The sequence below is a fragment of the Gopherus flavomarginatus genome, chromosome 3, assembly GCF_025201925.1.
Source record: "Gopherus flavomarginatus isolate rGopFla2 chromosome 3, rGopFla2.mat.asm, whole genome shotgun sequence".
In the NCBI taxonomy this organism is placed as follows: domain Eukaryota; kingdom Metazoa; phylum Chordata; order Testudines; family Testudinidae; genus Gopherus; species Gopherus flavomarginatus.
The window spans coordinates 160,015,586-160,033,191 of record NC_066619.1 but is presented as its reverse complement, the minus strand read 5'-3'; the positions used below and the strand labels follow the sequence as shown (position 1 = coordinate 160,033,191).

Below are 17,606 nucleotides of genomic sequence, written 5' to 3'. Positions count from 1 at the left end.
GTGGTGAAAAGTATTTTTAGCTTTTTTGTGTGATGCGGTTTTTCTAATGTTGCCCACATTAAAAATATGTAGTACTCCAACCCCTGGGCTTTGTAGGCTTGTTGCTTTTTTTTAAAGTGTTTTACTCAATAATTCTGCATTCTCCTTCATAAGTAACACAAAGGCATATTCTGAAGTCAGCCTGGATGGAGTATTGTGTGAGTCTGTCATTTTTAAAATTATATATTTAAATTTCTATGTAGTTGCAAAAGTAGTCAAAGTCTATAACCCTCCCTGACATTCTATACTTCGGGGGAGCATCTTGTAACTCCCATTTTCCTCATTTTTATATAACTGTGATTTACATATAAAGCATGCCTTGTAAGGTATCAGGGGAAAGGTTATGATCTGCTGATAGTAATTTCTCTATCCATATATACATATCACTAATTCATATGAAGTTATGAGAATTATGTTGTATGGATGTCACTAAAACATGCTGTAAGTTGGGGAATCAGCCAGATATTAGCTTTCCAGAGGCAACAGCAAGGAAAGTAGGCAACACCCAGGAGGGATGTCAAACAACCCATCAACAGACATTGTCCAGCAAAGGGGGTACAGCCTTGCCTGGAAACTCAGCAATGCCCCACAGACATGCCTGGGCATGCTGTGTTCTACAAGCACACGGACTGGGGGTATAAAACTGAACACAAGGGGCCCAGGCTTCACCTTTCTGCTGCCCCCACCTATGCTGCGAGCAACAACAAGGACACTCTGAAGACTTCAACTGAGGGGACTGGCCCAGATTTCAAGGGTGAAATTTGTGTACTATGAACGGCATTATCCAGTGGGGTGAGAATAACTACTTAGTCTAGTTGTTGCCCAGCCTAATAGGGTTGAGAGTTTAGACTGTGCGCTTATATTGTATTTCTTTTGGTAAATAACTCTGACTTTTTGCCTAACACTTATAGTCACTTAAAATCTATCTTCTGTAATGAATAAATTTTGTTTTACTGTTTGTCTTTATCAGTGAGTTTGTATGAAGTATGTGACAGATCTGCTCTTGTTTTGCAAGGGCTGGCGAATATCCACTTTCCATTCATGAAGTGGTGAACCAATTAATAAATTTGCACTGTCCATCTTGAGCAGTGCAAGATGGTATAATCCTGAGGTACAGTGCTGGGAGCTGGGAGGATCTGGCTCTGGTGCATTTCTCTGTGTGATTCATGAGTGGCTCTGGAGCATTCATGCAATCTAGCTGGGTGCGGAGTCTCCACATGCAGTTGTGCTGAGTGATAACAGTGCCAGGAGGGGTTTGCTGCTTGTCACTAGAAAGGCATTGTGATAGACAGCCCAGGCTGGAGAGAGTTTAGGGGCACAGGAGTCTCATGGTCCCAGATTGCACCCCAGGGATCCTGTTACACCCTCTCTACTCAGATATTTTTTTCTTACTGCCATCTAAACTAGATCTGCTAGCTCAAGAGATGGAACTGTATCCCTTAGAACAGTTCCTTGTTCAGCTTTCTTCAGTCTAGAGATCACTTCAAATAGGTCCAGGTGCATTAGTGCTGCATAGCACTGGAAGGTGAAGTTGTTCTCACTTCGAAGTCTTTGAGTGACAGGTACACTGATAGAAGGACTTACAAGAAAAACCACCACTTCATCTTCCAATCTGGTAGCAGCACTAGAAAAGTGGCTGGGCTGCTGTGAAACGTGATCCCTCATTGAAGGAAGTTGAAATACAAGCTTCACTTCAAAATAATTTGTTCAGTTTCTTGACCCTAGAGCTCAAGTTGGTGGAGATTGGGAGTGGGAAGAGGTGATTACAGGAGGCCAGGTTAAACTGCTGCTTCTCTATCCTGTACCCTATGATTCTGGTTGTTCCTTCCGGTAACTTTTGATGTTCTGCTTTCTATTACAAAAGATACACTTTTAATCTCAGTTTAGTTTTACAATAAATATTGCCAAAAGTATACAGGAAAGGTGTTACCCATACTTTATCATCCTGCTTCTATCAAATTCTGTTAATTGTGAAACAGTACTTTTACATGTATTCCATTATGTTGTTTTGGATAACATGAAATTTCAAATTATGCAGCACAGTCCAATATCAAGTCATGCTAAGGAATCCAGTAGTAGGCTGTAATGGTTGAAGACACAAACCTTTGGCCATGTTCCTTGCAGTGCACCTGAGGTGTACATCTTATAGTGGCTTATTGCTGTAATGAACCAAGTAGAAGTTCGGTTCATAACGTTACACAAACTGAGCTTCCTTTGTGATCAGATAGAAGCAGGATTTTCTCTCCACCTGGCATTGGTTATGTTCTGGCATGTTAGTTGTTTTTTCATTCCCAGTGATGAAGTAATATTTAGAGTCCAGAAGCCTCATTCAATTCTAACTGTGATTTGTGCTCTATTTTTAATTGTAGTACAGAGCGCTGCAAAGTAGTTGGCAGCTTCTCCTATGTGTAGTTCTGCTCTGTAATTTACTGACAGAATACTGAGGAGGAGAGTAAGCGAGCAATCTACAAACTATCTGCCAAAAGCTCTTTAGGGCAGTGAGGGTCTCTCTATTACATACTTGTGCAGTGTTCAGTACAACAGAACTCCGATGCCTAATTGGGAGTGTTAATGTAATGTAAGTAATAATGGCAGCACTGATTTAATCAAAAATAATCCTTCTTCAGAAAAACCACATGGAAAAGTAGTTTAAAATTACTTCATATTAGAAGAGTGAGAAATGTAGATAAGCAGTAGGTCTGCTTAGCATTTTCTCTTACCCTTGCTTGCTTTAATTTTGTTTCTCATTTCACTAGTCTTGAATACTGTATTTAAATAGCCAGGGTGACAGACCAATACCAAATAGTACTATTTTTTGTTTTTTCTAAGAAACAGTGACAATTCCACTTGCAACATGCTACTTTGGATTTGTTGTAGCATTTACTGAGTATTTCTCTGTCCTGAGGGATGTAAACAATATTTTTGGTGTTCTGAGGCTTTTTAAATAAAGTGCTTAAGCCCAAGAGGGTAAATCAGAAAAAAATAATTTAAAAATAAATTAGGTTAAATCTCTGAAGAGTAACCTATAGGAAATTACATACATTGTGGCCTCATATTCTATACCCTGTACATATATTAACTTACAGTATAATTTAAGTGGTGGAAATTAGCAGTGGAAAATAGTGGCGACAAATAGCAATTATACATTAATTAGTCCTCCGTAAGAAGATAGCACACTATTTTTGAAAATTGGCTGGTGGGAGAAAGAGAATGAGCAAGTTTTTAAGGGGTGTATCAGAACAGAAATAGGTCTTGAGACTGAATAACTTTAAGTGGATTAACAGTTGGCAATATATTTTAGGCTATGCCCATCACTGTGGTAGGTATGGCTCATCTCCTAAGGCTTAATACTGAATTTGCTTTCTGTTTTTGGTTTAAAGGCAGAGCTTTAACACTTTTTTTCTGGTTTAAAAAAAATGTAATTTCTTATTTTTAAATATATGACAATGCAGTCTTAGAACCAGTTTTGCAAGTGTCTGTCTTTATTATTAAAAAAAAAATTGTGCTTTTATTTCTCTGGTGGGAAAATACTACTGTTGGGTAACTAATAAATGAACTCTGCAAGGAACTACCGTAGATCAAGGCTGTTCTGCCAAAGAAGAAAAAGAAAGTTGAAGCAGGGTGGAAACTGCAGTGAATTGTCAGTTAGACTTTTAACAGATAAGTTCACTGTGTTAAACTGATATTTTCCTTTGAAGAGGCAAAGCTGAAAAATCTTTGTGGCACAAGAGAAGCAAGTTACTACATTAGGGAGCCTTACTGAAGAGAGTTACTTAGTTCTGTGAGCAATCAGGTTTTTTTCTGTTGTGGTTAATGAGATTTCACTTAATGCTTTCTAATCAAAGAATAATGTGAATTTATAAAAGTTCATCAATGAAAACAAAATGACTGAGGTGGAGACCAAAAAATGACTTTTTAATGGCATTATCAGATAGTGTTAACAGCTGTTACATTAAAAATTGCATGTCTGTGTTTGCACACCCACTATATGAACATTTTTGTGAATAAAAAATGTATAAGAACAGCCATAATGGATCAGACCAATGATCCATCTAGCCCAGTATACTGTCTCCTGACAGAGGCCAATGCCAGGTGCTTCAGAGGGAATGAACAGAACAAGCAATCGTCGAGTGATCCAATCCCTATCATCTGCTCTCAGTTTCTGGCAGTCTGAGGTTTAGTGACACCCAGAACATCCCCGACCCTCTTGGCTAATAGCCAGTGATGGACCTGTCCTCCAGGAAATTATCTAGTTCGGTTTTTTTTTTGTTTTGTGTTTTTTTTTCTTGAACCCTGTTGTAGTTTTGGCCTTCACAACATCCGCTGGCAACAAGTTCCACAGGTTGATTTTGTTGTGTGTAAAGAAGTACTTCCTTTTGTTTTGTTTTAAACCTGCAACCTTTTAATTTTATTAGGTGACCCCTGGTTCTTGTGTTATGTGAAGCAGTAAATAACATTCATTTTCTCCATACCATTCATGATTTTATAGGCCTCTATCTTATCCCCTCTGTTGTCTCCTTTTTAAGCTGAACAGTCAGTCATTTTGATCTCTGCTCATATAGAAGCTGTTTCATACCCTTAATAATTTTGGTTGCCCTTTTTTTTTTTTCCAGTTCTAATATATCTTTTTGAGACGGCAACCAGAACTCCATGGGGTATTCAAGGTGTGGTATGCCATGGATTTATATATTGGCACATTATGATATGATATTTTCTGCCTTATTATCCATCCCTTTCCTAATGGTTCCTAACATTGTTAGCTTTTTTTTGTCTGCTGCTGCCCCTTGAGGAGATGTTTTCAGAAACTTATCCAGGATAACGCCACGATTTCTTTCTTCAGTGGTCACAGTTAATTTAGATCCCATCATTTTGTATGTATAGTTGGGATTATTTTCCAATGTGCATTAATTTGCGTTTATTAATATTGAATTTCATCTGCCATTTTGTTGCCTGGTCACTCAGTTTAGTGAGATCCCTTTGTAACTCTTCACAGTCAACTTTGGACTTAGCTATCTTGAGTGATTTTTGTATTGTCTACAGATTTTGCCACCTGTTTACCCCTTTTTCCAGATCCTTTGTGAATATATTGAACAGTACTGGTGCCACTACAAATCCCTGGGGGACATCACTATTTTTACCTCTCTCTATTGTGAAAACTGACCATTTATTCCTACCCTTTGTTTCCTGTCTTTTTTAACCAGTTACTGATCCATGAGAGGATCTTCTTCTTCTATGACTGATTTAATTTGCTGAAGAGCCTTTGGTGAGGGGGGATGTTAAAGGCTTTCAGAAAGTCCAGGTATACTGTATGCATTGGATTACCCTTGTCCACATGTTTTTTGATCCCCTCAAAGAATTCTAATAGATTGGTGAGGCATGATTTCCCTTTGCAAAAGCTGTGTTGACTCTTCCCCAACAAATTGTGTTAATCTATGTGTCTGATAATTCTGTTCTTTATTATAGTTACAACCATTTGCCAGTATGGAAGTTAGGCTTACTGGCCTATAATTGCCAGGATCACCTTTGGAGCCTTTTTTAAAAATCGATGTCACAGTCCCTATCCTCCAGTCATCTGGTATAGAAGCTGGTTTAAATAATAGGTTACTTACAACAGTTAGTAGTTCTGCAATTTCACATTTGAATTGCAATGGAAATTAGCTAGCAAAATATTTGAAGAGGGAATGAGAGAGTAAAATTGCTGGTAGAATGAAAGGTGATTATTGGAAATTACAGAACAGGTAAAGGGAAAACTCCATGAAGACTGTTACAAGAATAATAACCGGATTCAGAGTCGGAGGACAGTTTATGCATACAAACAGAACTGTACTACAGAGGCATTTGATAAGAATAATTCTTGTAGACGGCTAAAGGAAAGAAAAAGGCCTCATTTCCTACAGAAGTTTGAGTTAAGGATATGTCCTCTGCTGTTTGTTTGAAAGAGAAGCCATCACAGTTAGGTCATTGTTTGAGTGCTTGCTTGGGAATGATTGGGTTTGATTAGGAAGGCAAACCCTTCCCTCTGAAAATGTGTGTGATTGTTGAAACGTAGTTTGTCTATAAAATTCCTCTGTTTCACATTACTATAATTGACGGTTGTCTCCAAATTTTGTTGAAATAACTCTTCATAGGACAGCTGAATTTTGTATTTGACTTTTTAGTAAAATATTTAATTTGTACAGAGGAAACAAATAATTTTTTTTCCATTTCTTTCATTTCCTCTGACAGAAACACCATGGTTCCCACAAACTTCAGACTGTGTGTGAATACAAACACACATTCTTATAACAGCTCTGACACAGACTACAAACTCCCGATTGCTCCCACAAACAGCCACACACTTACTCCTTTAACCAGACAAGTGACTGTCTGAGTGCATATAGTAATACTGAAAACTGAGTGCCTTACCAATATTAAGCTTCACAACATCCTCTGAGCTAGATAAGCTTTATTAATAACAGAGCTCTCTCAAAGCCTTAAAGGGTAATGCAACCACTATGATGTAATTTTTGACCTCCATGCATTCAGTTCCCTGAAAGTTTCCTGTTCCTTTAAGCTTTAATTGTGTGTAAAGTAATAGCAAAACCAGTATTTTTTAACTGTATTTTGAATTTTGTCCAGCTACCTTAGTTTTGGGTGACCAATGATGTGTTGGCTTGTTTCCACCTGTCTCTTAAAATCTTAGGAGGGAACCTGATACCCATTTTGCAGTTAGGCAAATTGAGGTGCAAAAGATAGGCAGCATTCTTGAATATCACAAGGAATCGGTGGCAGAGTTGGAAGTAGGACCCAAATTTCCTGGTTCCCATTTGTCTGCTATAACTACCAGACCTCATTTTACTCCCTATATGTAATATTCTTGCTAGTCACAGATTACTACTATATTAATTAAAAGAGAAATTTGGGCTTGACAAGCAAGATAACTCTTTTTGCTGCTCAGGTGTTCACAGTTAATTTTATTTTCTTAGTGAGGTCTTGCTGTTCCTTACGTGTAGTGACTGTGAATATGTTATTCATTAAAATTCTTGTGCAAGAGACCAAATAAAAAACCTCTTTGGTTTGTGACCACTCAAGCAATCCCGGCAGATGCCGCTATCGAAATGGCAAGACACTAATGTGATCCTAGTGGAGGTGGTTTTAATACTAACGTTTTTCCGTTTTATTTTTGTGTTAACTAGTGGGAGCACAGCTTTGGTCTTGAAGAAAATCCTGGGAGAGGAATGGAGCATATTCTCATGAAGTTAATCCCTGTGATGCAGGAATGTTATAGAGGTCAGTGACTGAGATGGGGAAGGGAAGCTGTGTGTGTTTAAAAAGCTTTTGCTAGAATTGCTTTGGATTTGTAATTGCTACAAGCAGTTGTTTGACTGGTTTTGCATGCAGCCTGGAGCTCTAAGGACTTCATCTGTCAGAGAGAAGGGAAAAGTGTATCAACTTCAAACACAGAAGATCTAAAATTTGGCGTACCAAAACACTTAAGTAAGGTTACGGTGCTAATTTAGTCCTACAAAAGCATAAGAAATGAATAGTTAAGTCTGCAGTTATTCACTTAACATATTACACTGCATTTAAACTTCTACATGCTCAAAGCCAGTGATCCAGGGCTGTTGGGTTAGACTTTGAAGTTCTTAATTGATTGGCAACCATGCTAATGGAATACCCTGTGGACACGTGGTATTGTTTTCTCAGCCTATCAAGTTGTACTCCTAATTTTGAGAAGTTTCTTCTGCTCCTGTCTATAATAATCTATATATAAAGAAAAGAGAAGACAAGAAATGCCTATACTGTGGGAATCTTAATATTACTTTGATATAGCTTCTCTTTGACTTAAGGAGCTTGATTTTTATTTAGAATCATTTAAACGTAGGGCTGGAAGGGATTTCAAGGTCATCTGGTCTGTCCACGCACGCAGAGACAGGACAGGTGTTTGTTTAACTTGTACTTAAAAACCTCCAATGACAGGGACTCGGCAACCTCCCTAGGTAATCTATTCCATAGTTTATCCTTACAGTTAGAAAGTTTTTTTTTTCCCCTAATATCTAACCTAAATCTCCCTTGCTGCAAATTAAGCCCATTACTTCTTGTCATACCCTCAGAGGACACACAGAACAATCGATCATAGTCCTCTCCATATTAATGCTTTGGAGGGCTGAAGACTCTTTTTTCATATCTCATCTCTAGACTTAAACATGCCTAGTTCTTTCAACCTTTCCTCATACGCCGTATTTTCTAAGGGTATATCTACACAGGAAAAAGAAAAACCCACAGTAGCAAGTCTCAGAGCCCAGGTCAACTGACTTGGGCTCATGCTGCAGGTCTAAAAAGGGTAGTGTAGACGCTTGGGCTGGAGCCTGGGCTCTGAAATTGTCAAGGGGTGAGGGGTTTGGAGCTGAGCTCAAACATCTATACTGCTATTTTTAGCTCTGTGGTGTGAGACGAAAATCAGTTAACCCAGGCTGAGACTCACTGCTGCAGGTCTTTTTGGTGTTAATGTATCCCAAACCTCTTGTCTCTCTCCTATGGAGTCTCTCTAATATGTTCATATCTTTCATATAGTGTGGTGCCCAAAACTGGACATTGTACTTCAGGTGAGGTCTCTCCAATTCTGAATAGAGCAGAACATTAACCTCCTATGTGTTATGTACGACATTCCTGTTAATATACCCCAGAATGATGTTGCCTTTTTCTCAACATCACACTGATTGATACTCAGTGATCCACTGATCCTTTTTTGCAGTACTGCTGGCTAGCCAGTTATTCCCCATTTTATATTTGTATATTTGATTTTTCCTTAAGTATTGTCTTTGTATTTGTCTTTACTGAATTTCACCTTGATTTCAGACCAATTCTCCAGTTTGTCATGATCATTTTTTAAATTTTAAAGTGCTTGCAGCTGCTCCTAGGTTGGTATTATCTGCAGGTTTTATAAGTATGCTGTCTACTCCAGCATCCAAGTCGTTAATGTAAAGGTCCCATTGGATTAGTTTCCACTGGGATTTTGTGTGTAGGTCTCAGTTTCTTTGGATTCGTTGTAATATTGCTAGACCTTTAATGTGGATTTTTCTTATTATTCACATAGTCCTAGTGCAGGGGTCAGCAACGGCACGCGAGCCAATTTTTAATGGCATGTGGCTGCCTGCTGGGACTCCGCGTGTAATTAAAAATCCTGCCGTCGCAGCAAGCCGCAGGGTCCGCGGTCCCGGGCCGGAGTGCTGGCCCAAGCGCAGCAAGCCGCTGCCACCTCCCCGGCCTTCCCCTAGAGCCCTGCTGCCGCGCGCGCAGCACTCTGGGGGCTGGAGCCAGGTGCTCCTGCAGGGCAGTGTTTGGCTCTGTGGGGAGGGAAAGATGCTCCTCGCTCATCCGGAGCCCTGCTGCCATGCGTACAGCACTCTGAGGGGCGGGGCAGAGCAGGGCTGCTTGCGTGGGGGTGGCGGCGGCAGGGCTCTGGATGAATGAGGAGCCTCATGGTAAGGGGGCTGGTTCCGGGGCTGGGGGAGCGGGGGTTGGGTAAAGGGTGGGGGCAGTCAAGGGACAGGGAGCAGGTTGAGTTGGATGGGGGGTGGTATACTGGGGGGTGGTTAGGGGTGGGGATCTCTGGAGGGGGCAGTCAGGGAGCGGGGGGGTTGGATGGGGCATGGGAGTCCTGGGGTCTGTTTGGGGGGTGGGTCGGGGTCAGGGCAGTCGGGACAGGGAGCAAAGAGGGTCCTGGGGGAGCAGTTAGGGTATGGGGGTTCTCGGGGTGATCAGGAGACAAGGAGCTGCGGGGGTTGGATGAGTCGGGAGTTCTGGGGCGACTATCAGGAGGTAGGGGTGTGGAGAGGGGTTGGGGCAGGCAGGGATTGGGGGGAGGGTTGTATGAGTGCAGAGTTCTGGGGATCCTGTCAGGGGACGGGGAGCGGTTAGATAGGCGTGGGAGTCCAAGGGGTCTGTCTGGGTGCAGGGGTGTGGATAAGGGTTGAGACAGTAAGGGGACAGGTAGGGCGTAGGGTCCAAGGGGGGCAGTCAGGAGATAAGGGGCAGGGAGGCTTAAGATAGAGGGTGGGGTCCCAGGAGGGGGTAGTCGGGACAAGGAGCGGGGGAGGTTTGGGGATTCTGGGGGGGTCATTCACCTCAGCCCACTGCCTTGACCCCACACACATACACACCCCCAGGCCCCTGCCCTGAGCCCTGTACCACTCAGCCCTCTGACTCCTTCACCCCTCTCCCCCCATGACCCGAGCCCTGACTGGCACCCCCACACATACCCAGCCCCCTATCCTGACACCTGCACCCCCCTCGCATGCCCCTAGCCTTCTGCTCTGACTCTTGCACCCCCCACATGCCCAGCCCCCCCACATCCCATGCACCCTGTACATCCCCACCCCCACCCTGAGCACCAAACGGGAGCCCCTGCATCCTCACTCACATTCCTACCTGCACCCCTCACACCACATGGGAGCTGCCCAGGTAAGTGCCCTCACACCCAAACCTCCTGCCCCAACCCTGAGCCGCCTCCTTCATTCTAGCTCCTGGCCAGACCCTTCACCCCCAGCCCTGTGCTCGGTCCACTCCAACTCTCAGCTCAGTGCAGAGAGAGGAAGAGAATGGGCCAGAACCAGAGAGAAGGTAGGTACCCACTGTATGTGGGGAGGGCCAGGACCCCAGACTGGCACTGGGCTGAGCGGGTCCGGCAGCCAGGATCCTGGCTGGCAAGAGCTGGCGGATGGAACCCCTGAGCGGCTGTGGGCTGAGTCACTCAGCCCAGTGCCAGCCTGGGGTCCCGGCCACCAGCCTCACCCAGCCCGCAGCCGGTCTGGACTTCTGGCTGCCAAGCTGGGGTCCCGGCCGCAGGCCTCACTCAGCCCACTGCCGGCCTAGGTGAACAGAACCCCAGACCAGCAGCGGGCTGAGCGGGTCAGTGGCGTAAGATCAACATTTTAATATAATTTTAAATGAAGCTTCTTAAACATTTTGCAAACCTTGCTTATTTTACAATACAACACTAGTTTAGTTATGTAATATATAGACTTGTAGAGAGAGACATTCTAAAAAACATAGAAATGTATGACCGGCACGCGAAACCTTAAATTAGAGTGGATAAATGAAGACTCGGCACACCACTTCTGAAAGGTTGCCGACCCCTGTCCTAGTGCAAATAGGATAGTTGACATAATGGCGTCTTTTTAAAAGCTGAATCTTTAGCTAGTGTAATTTATATTTTTGAAATACTAAAGGGAATTAAATGGGTTTTTCACCTGATAGATTTTTTTTCTTAGCGTGTGAAGCTAAAGAGGAGCTTAAATAAGCATCTAACTCAGTAACACTTAATTTTGCTCATGTAAATTAAGTATGGCAAAACATATTTGTTGGGAACCTGGTAAATAAAGTAAAGGAAGTATGCAATAATAATAAAATGTTCCTGGCCAGATAATTGAATTTTTACAGCGTTTGTAAAGGACATGCTGAGAGCCACTATGGCAGCAATGTTAAAATAAATGGCACCACTTTTATTGCCCGTTGGTAACCTTACTCCAGTCAATGTGTATTAAATGTTACAAATGGACTAAATTAATGTTCCTTCAGTACTAGTGTTACTGAATGATATAGATATCAAATAGTAACTGCCAAGGCTCATAGGTGCCATGTGTGATACACAGATTCTTTGCTGATGAAAAGAAGAAAACCTCTCTTACTACAGAATCCATGTGATATTCCACAGTATGTGACACTCTTCTACCTCACAGAAAAGTACTGTGGCATACTGGAAAAGACCAAACAGCAGGGAAAACCCTCATTAGCCCAAAATTTTCAGCTTTACAGGATTACACCAGCACAAAAGAACTACTTCTGTTAATGGTTGTCTTTTTATGGTACACTTTAAAAAAAAAAAAAAAAAAAAAAAAAAAAAAGAGGAAGTAGTTATACATTCCCAACATCTTTCCTGAATTGGACTCGGGTGATCAAAGCATAAATTATTTATTTTAAAAAATTAACAAAACATTTTGTGTTAGCAAATGCTTTGTTTAAGATTATGGTGTTACTTTCATCATGTGTCTTCTCCACTTCCAGCAGTGATTTGTAAGCCTAGAAAAAATTCCTGTTTGGGCAAAAGCCTTTTGTTTATTGTCTCAGCCAAAAGATCATTCCTTTTTGGAAAACAGAATGATAGTTGTGTTTGAGTTACATGAGGGTGAAATAAATACTTCCTGCAGTGTTTATAAAAAGGCTAAAATTATTAAAATGAACTTTGCATATGTTGAACTTGCACGTGTCAGGTACTTTTTGCTAATATTCTGAACTGTGGTTTTAATATCTGCAAAGAAAACTTTTCAGAGGCAAATACCAGTGTAGAAAGTGTATTTTGTTTGGTGTTGGAGACTGTATATAATATGGTAGAATCCTTGTTGTTTATGAGGAATTTCAAAATTCTGCACGCTTTGATCCCTGCTTGTACAGAATTTAAAAATCCTGTGTGACTTCTAAATTTTATTACCTCGTCCATATAGGTAAAAGTGTGCTAAATGCCATAGGTACCCTTTTTTATTTTTTTAGAAAAATGACAAAAAGTAACTAGGAAATTAAACTTGAATGTAGTTTTAAGGATAATGTTTTGCACTCAAGTCAGGAACTTTTGAGCCATATTAAGAAGATAGCTACAGCTTTGTGAAATGTGTGTAAAATATTTGATTTGAATTTTTCTTGAACCAGTGGGGATTAGAAGAAAAGAAGAGATAGCTGGAGCTTAGGCAACTCTGCCCCTTGGAGTTCCAGCAACTCTAAGGTTGGCTTCCACCTCTCTTCAGGTGCGCCCGCACATGTCATTAGGCAGTTCTGTCTCCTTCCCTTGAGCACCTATAGCAACACTGCCTCTATCCCAAAAGACCAGAGCAGGCTGTTGTTAGTGCCTTTTTCCTCTTGCATTTCTGTATGCACAGAACAGTATCTGCACCTCTTTTTAAATGGCTGCTGTTTTAGTTTAAGGAAATCAAAAATAAATCCTCCATTTACAGGCTCTGCTGTGTGATTTCTTCTGTGCCTTACTGCAGACACATTTGAGGAAAGAAGTGGCTGTGTTGTGTCCCCATTCCTCGCTTACTGTGGAGCACCCACAGTTCCCTGATGGAGGAAATATTTCCTACCAGTGCCATGTTTTGGACCTTACTCTTAACTCCACCTCCTGGACATTATTTCCTCCATCCCCTCACGGAGAAAGAGCTGACAGACTTCACACAGAGAGGCAAAGAGACAGCTACTCATTGAGGCCTTGTGTAGACTTGGATTTAAAGTATGATGTTAGCTAATGTGCTGACCAACATTTTAAAAGTCTAGCATAGGCAAGGCATAGTGTCTTAGCATGGTAAAGTGGTTGAATTTAAGTTTAGTGAGGATTCAAGATGCCACACGTCTGGCTTTCATCTATGCAGTGTACAACCGCAGAGCAGCTGTCAGATGATTACGTAAGTTTGCCAAACTCTCTAAAGCCAAAGAAAAGCATTGAAAATTTGCCATCATGTTACCATCCCTAGAATCAGAATTGTTGTTCAAGTGAGACTCCACTTTTGATATAACTAGATCCACATCTAGCTTGAGGGCCGGCTTATGCTTCCAGAGATGGTCAGCAGAGCAGACAATCCTTTGTCTTTCTTTCCAAATGAAATGTCACATTTCTATTAGTGTTCCAGAAAGTTCATCAGTCTTCTGCAGATACAAAGAACCTCTAATAATAATAATAAATACATATATCTCCAATTATTATTTATCTCCTAGAACTGGAAGGGACCTTGAAAGGTCATTGAGTCCAGCCCCCTGCCTTCGCTGGCCAGGACCAAGTGCTGATTTTTGCTTTAGATCCCTAAGTGGCCCCCTCCAGGATTGAACTCACAACTCTGGGTTTAGCAGGTCAGTGCTCAAACCACTGAGCAATCCTTCCCCTCTTTGTTCTCCTCATTATGGACTACTCAGATGGTGGTTTTTCTTAATTCCCCAGTCAGGCAAAACAGGCATGGTTCTTAAGGAAAGAAGGCTTTCAAGAAGAAATAGATGATTTGGTATCTAAAAAAACAATAGCAAGGGCTCTGGATAATACTTTATTCTCTTTTGGGCTGTCATGAATACAGGCTGGCCACTCGATTTAGGATGAGGAAGGCAGTGGCATCAGCAACTGCTGCTGTAGGACCCTATGATGTGAGATTTCATAAAGATCAGAAGATAGACAATTGTGCAAGATGAAATAGTGTTACCTAGCTATTGTCTCATGTTTCGTTGTTGGAAATGTTTAATGAAGTTCTTGCAGTTGTAATTTAAAAAACAAACAAAAACAAAACCAAAAAAAGGGCAAGCATTTTGAAAGCAGACAAACATACTCTGTTTCCTCGCTAGCAAAGAATCTTCTTGGCAAATAAACTTCAGGTATGTCCTGGAGCAAGGGTTCTCAACCTTTTTCTTTGAGGTCCCCTCCCACCCCCCAGCATGCTATTAAAAACACAACAGCCCATCTGTGCCACTATGACTGTTTTTCTGCATATAAAAGCCAGCAGTGGCCTTAGGCGGTAGGAAGCAGGGTAATTGCCTGGGGCCTCACACCACAGTGAGGTCCCATAAAGCTAAGTTGCTTAGGCTTTGGCTTCAGACCCGAGTGGTGGGGCTTAGGGTCCTGGGCTTCAGCCCTGCGCTACGGAGCTTCAGCTTTCTGCCCTGGACTCCAATGAGTCTAATGCCATCCCTGCTTGGCAGACCCCCTGAAACCTGCTCGTCCTCCTCTCCCCCCAGGGGCTCTGGACTCCTGGTAGAGAACTGCTGTTCTGGAGCATGAACTGATGACATTGTTCACCTCGTTGGTTCAAATGGAGGGCATAGACATGCTGTCCGCAAACATTTCTTTGTCAGCTGTTGCCCTCCAAGACAATCAGACATGCTTAATAATAGCTGGACCGGCAGTGGACGTTACTACAGGCAAACCTGCTGATTTCAAGACCTTAGATAATCTGTTTATCCACTTCACTGCTTTCGTGCTGCAAGCTGCTCCATTGTTCTACAGAGTTGATATCTTTTACAGGTAGTTCCTCCTATTGCAAACCATGACAGCCTGTCTTGGAGAGTTATGATTGACTGCCTGTGTTTTAAGAGAAAGGAGTTGAAAAAGAGTATTTGTGACATAGAGGTGCACCAGAGCCACTAACTACTGTATTCCAGATTATTGTTCATGGTGTAGTCATGGGCTCTACAACTGGTTAAAATTTAAGTTAGTTTTAACTGAGATTAAACCAGATCTTGCCAGATTCCTATATGTAAACAAACTTTCCCACACACCATACAATGCAATTATACAAGAGAACAAGAAGTTCACTGTTTCACTTGAATGATCTCATTAACAGCAATACATGCTAGGGCTAATTTAATATTTGCAATTCATTTGTAACTGTATTTGTCTTCTGATGGTGTCACATTTTAGATTTCTTCTAATCTGTGGATGACAGATATAGGTACAAAAAAAAGTTTCTATTGAAGCTTATCATCAAGAACCTGGTCTCTGTTTCTGAAATCTCAGCCCCAAGTCGTCCTCATTTCTTTTCTATCCCTTGAACAAATACTAACAAGAGAAATAGGATAGGAGAAATTGGCATTGGGGAGACAATATATTTCAGTAAGTATGATTATTGAGAAGTAACCTTTTTGGGAAATCTAAACACTTAAGTTCTTCTCTTGCAGTGTGTACACAAGTTGGCCTTAACCAGCTATTTTGTACATGAAGTTGATATTGCAAATTTAGGATGAATAAACCCTTTCCTTGGCTACATCAAAAACTCACAAACCGAATTGGAACACCTACACGGATTGGTTGCCTTTTTGTGTACTTTTCAGAGTAATTTGCTTTAAAAAAAATCCTTAACTTCCTGGTTTTTAGGGGGTGGGGGAAGGTCTTAAACTTTATTTGTAAGCCTTACCTTGTAAAACTGAACTGCAGTTAATAGTTGTAATGTATTTTTATGCTATTATAGGTTCTTAATTTTTCTGTCCTCTTACTCCTGCTTTGATTTTTTTTTTTTTAAACAAACCACTATGTTAATCAGTATGGCTTGGATGTTATGAAAGCAGAAAAAGGACGCCCTTACCTGTAGCACAGATCGTTCCTCCTCCTTTCTTGTCATGTGGCTAATGAATCCTGCACTAGAGAAGGATAGATCTGCTGTGCCTCTAATCAAACCAGCCAGTGCGCTGGTACAACAGGCTCCTGGGGATCACAGTGCAAAGCTCTGAATTTGCCTGACTTGCCAGAAGTATATTTACTTAATGATGGGCTGGCAGTGGCTTGTAGGCACTGAAGATCTATGTAATGCTTTTTCAGAGGAAATAGTCTACTGTTATTAATGTCTCATAAAGAGAGGATTTGAAGTATAAGATGCTTGCAGAGAATTTGAAAAATACTAGATAGGATAAGACATAAGTACAATCATTCTGTTTTTCTTTGCATGATATTTTTCTGGAACTTGACAGTTAATATTTAGTACTTGAATCGCTTTCATAAACATTATTTTCTGGTCGATAGGTACATCTTTTGGAGCTGTTTCGGCTATTATGCAGAACAACAAATTGAGATGTACTTTGTTGCTACTTATCTTTTTATGCATGTTCGTAGAAACATAGGGGAAGTTTATAAGTAAACTAGATTTTTGCTCTGATGCTCACAATCCAAGGGAATTTATTACTTTAGTTTTTCACATGGATTAGCTCTAAACTACAGGAAGAACAATTCAGTTTCCTAAGTACTGTGACTCTGGAACTAAAAGGTGCCTCAATGCCTAATATTAAGACATTATTCATTAAAGAGAAGCACCGCTGAAAAGTGAACATTTATGTACAGATACATATTTTTCAATAGCCATTTCCTGTGCCTGCTTCTTGATGCTACAGACTTCAGTTTTGTTTGAATAAGAGAGAGATCCTTCAAAATTTATTTGGTTTGATCCTGCAGTGAGCACCATAAACTTTTGTTTGATATCACAATCCTTTGCTATGGAACATGATTTCCATTTTGACTTTGCTTCATTATTAAGCAGGAGAAGAAAATGAGCAATTAGACAACTAACCCAGTTGTAAAAATTGGTAGCTGTGGTAAATAGCAGATGTAACAAACTAAATTATTAAAAATAAAAAATGAGTTAAATGGTTTTCTGATTAGCCATATAATGTTTGGGGGAAGGCAATGCCATTTTCAGTATGAAAATCTTTAAAATTTAATGTGTTTTGAATATTTTGCATTCAGAAGGAATCAATGATTAAGAGATGAAGTGTCAAGTTGCTCTCACTGGCCATTGTACTCTGCATTAAGGAATACTTTTCTATAGGAAATCAATATCAATATAAAAGCTGTACATCTACTTTTTAGACTTTTATCAAAAATGTTATCATTTGTCTCTGAAACTGACAGTCTTAGACTGAAATCTTGTGGTTAAGCTTCAGAGCTCTGAATCAGAAGATCTGTGGTCTAGTTTCAGTTTTGGCCCAAACAGTCTATCTAACATACAGAAAATATAACCTCGATATGGTAGTTCATCCACTTGGTATTGGAGATCATAGCACCTACCTCACAG

General features: G+C 40.9%; 1 protein-coding gene across 3 annotated transcripts in view; it reads left to right on the top strand.

The window, feature by feature from the left end:
* WDFY3 (WD repeat and FYVE domain containing 3) overlaps positions 1-17,606 on the top strand; it is a 313,760-nt gene that overhangs the window by 58,470 nt on the left and 237,684 nt on the right. For 2 of the 3 annotated variants that reach the window (XM_050945097.1, XM_050945098.1), the window contains one exon: positions 7,215-7,308. The gene's annotated coding sequence lies outside the window, so the exon portion shown is untranslated. Of the gene's footprint in view, positions 1-4,652; positions 4,704-5,240; positions 5,339-7,214; positions 7,309-17,606 lie in introns of all 3 variants that reach the window. The other variant, XM_050945096.1, reaches the window with a different exon arrangement.